Source organism: Leptonychotes weddellii, unplaced genomic scaffold (assembly GCF_054177405.1).
Source record: "Leptonychotes weddellii isolate Sample4059 unplaced genomic scaffold, ASM5417740v2 HiC_scaffold_9102, whole genome shotgun sequence".
Classification (NCBI taxonomy): Eukaryota; Metazoa; Chordata; class Mammalia; order Carnivora; family Phocidae; genus Leptonychotes; species Leptonychotes weddellii.
In genome coordinates, this window is record NW_028062555.1 from 4,977 (window position 1) to 7,516 (window position 2,540).

The window sequence follows — 2,540 nt, forward strand, 5'->3', positions numbered from 1 at the left end:
TAAGTCCATCATATCAAGTGCCCTCCTTAACACCTATCACCCATCAAGCCCAGCCCCAACACTCCCACTCTCTTAACCACTTTGCTAGAACATCCCTTTATAGAAGTGAAATCCACAAGCATGGACAGTGCTAAAGCTATGATTTAATGTTTTACTAATGCAATCCCAGAGACTTCAGGAAAGTGCTAGAAATGGCAAGTGACTATGCCCCAGACTTTACTCTTAGGACTGTGCATAGAATCCAGGGGATGATGAAAGAAGTGACAAAGGGAGGCACTCATTCCTCTGCTTTGGGGATTAGGAATTCTTATTGTCAAATTATAAACTGAGCAAAACATTGAGTCTCAAAGGATCCAGTGTTAGGCTTGCGACACAGGATATGAATATGGGCTCAATAATTTCTACCCTCAATGGACTCATTTAACTTGGAAGGAAATAATGAGCGAGAGAATAATTTTCTGTGCTTCTAATCAATTTTCCCAGAACTACAGGTCATGGAATAGATTCCTGTTTGAGTCAACTGATTGTTTTGGAGCTCATTATGAGGTTGTTTTCCTTCTTTCAAGTGAAGAGGACTTCTGGGCAAATTCTCAGAGATCACGGCCTGTTCTCCAGAATACCTCTTTTAGCATGTCAAAGACTGAGGGCTGTGCTTATGTATATTGCCTCCTTTCTTGTCAGAAACTTTGACCCCCCCAGGACTTTAGAGTAGAAGTGGCCTTAAGGTCCAGCAGCAGTGAGGCTTCCAGGAAAAGGAAAATGAGGGTTGAATGACATTTGTCTTCATAATTTCCTTTCAGACTCCAACCTGCACAAATCAAGGGTTGTGGGGAACACCACCAATTTATTAATTTATTGCTCTTGTCAGCCCTAAACCTGAATGGATACTGGGGAGAAGGGAGGAAATGATGTGCAGAGACATTGTGGGTCTATCAGTATTCTTTCTGCACAGAGACAAACCACATGAGTGGAAGTAAAGGAGAATGAGGAATCATTAGGAATAATCAGAAGAAATCTTGCTCCTTGGATTCCTTGCATGACAACCTTGAGCTTGTAAACGAGCAGATTCATCTCTTCCTTTGGAGACAAAGAGTGAGGGTCCATTGTTAATGTCACCTTCTACCTCTGTTCCTGCAGATCACACCCGTGAAATGAATGGCTGTGGAAAATGACTCTTCTGTGACTGAGTTTATCCTTATGGGATTAACAGACCAACCTGAACTCCAACTACCTCTGTTTTTTCTGTTTTTGGTGAACTATGGGGTCACTGTGGTGGCAATTTGAGCTTAATTAATTTAATTTACCTGAATTCTCACCTTCACACCCCAATGTACTTTTTCCTCTTCAATCTGTCCTTTATTGATCTCTGTTATTCATTTGTCTTCACCCCCAAAATGCTGATAAGCTTTATTTCAGAGAAGAACATCATCTCCTTTACAGAATGCATGACCCACCTATTTTTCTTCTGCTTTTTTGTCAACTCTGAGTGCTATGTGTTGACAGCGATGGCCTATGATCGCTATGTGGCCATCTGTAAACCCCTGCTGTACACAGTCACCATGTCCCCTCAGTTCTGTTCTCTTCTGATGTCTGGTTCAAACGTGATGGGGTTTGCTGGTGCTATGGTCCACACAGGGGACATGGTCAGATTGTCCTTTTGTGATTCCAACATCATCAGCCATTACATGTGTGACATCTTCCCCCTCCTCCAGCTCTCCTGCAGCAGCACCTATGCCAGTGAGCTGGTGACTTCTGTTATTGTGGGCATACAATGACAGTTGTCATTGTATCTAGCCTCATTATCTGTATTTCTTATATTTAGATTCTTTCCAATATCCTTCACATCTCCTCATCTCAGGGTTGGTTCAAAGCCTTCAGCACCTGTGGCTCCCACCTAGTAACTGTTGGTCTGTTCTATGGATTTGGGTTGCTCACTCACGTCAAACCATCATCTGCTGGGTCTGTGGGCCAAGGGAAAATTTTCTCAGTGTTTTACACCAATGTGGTGCCCATGCTTAACCCTTTAATTTATAGTCTCAGGAACAAAGATATCAAACTTGCTCTGAAGAAAACCCTGAAGAGAATTACAAACTGAGCAGAACCATCTATCCCTCATTTGCTCTGTCTTTTTGTCCACTTTCTGCTCTTCCTTATCCTCTTCTTCCTATTCTTTTCTTTTCCTTACCTTTGTAAAGTCTTTTTGGCAGGCTTTCTACTTTAATTTCTTTTTTCTCTTCTTGAGGGTCATCCTCAGTTCCAAGGTGAACCCAAACTGATCTTTATTCCCCATATCAGTTGAAGACACTAGGATAACCTTCCCTATCTAAGGATAGCACTACCTATTATTTTTTCTCTTGTCTTTCCTATCCAAGATAAGCAATCAGGTAGCATGCTGTCTTACCAGTTCATTTCTTTTTTTACTTTCTCTGAAACAATTACACAGAGCACTTTCCTGTTTCAAGGGTTTTATTACTTATAATTGCATTAAAACAGAGAAGGTATGATAAAAATTGTGGGCACAGTATAGTTGTAAAAAAAAT

The 2,540-nt window shown here is 41.2% G+C and overlaps 1 pseudogene; it reads left to right on the forward strand.

Moving 5' to 3' along the window:
- The first annotated feature begins 1,152 nt into the window (after nt 1-1,152).
- On the forward strand, nt 1,153-2,156 carry LOC102727841 (olfactory receptor 8C8-like; annotated as a pseudogene).
- Nucleotides 2,157-2,540: the final 384 nt, after the last annotated feature.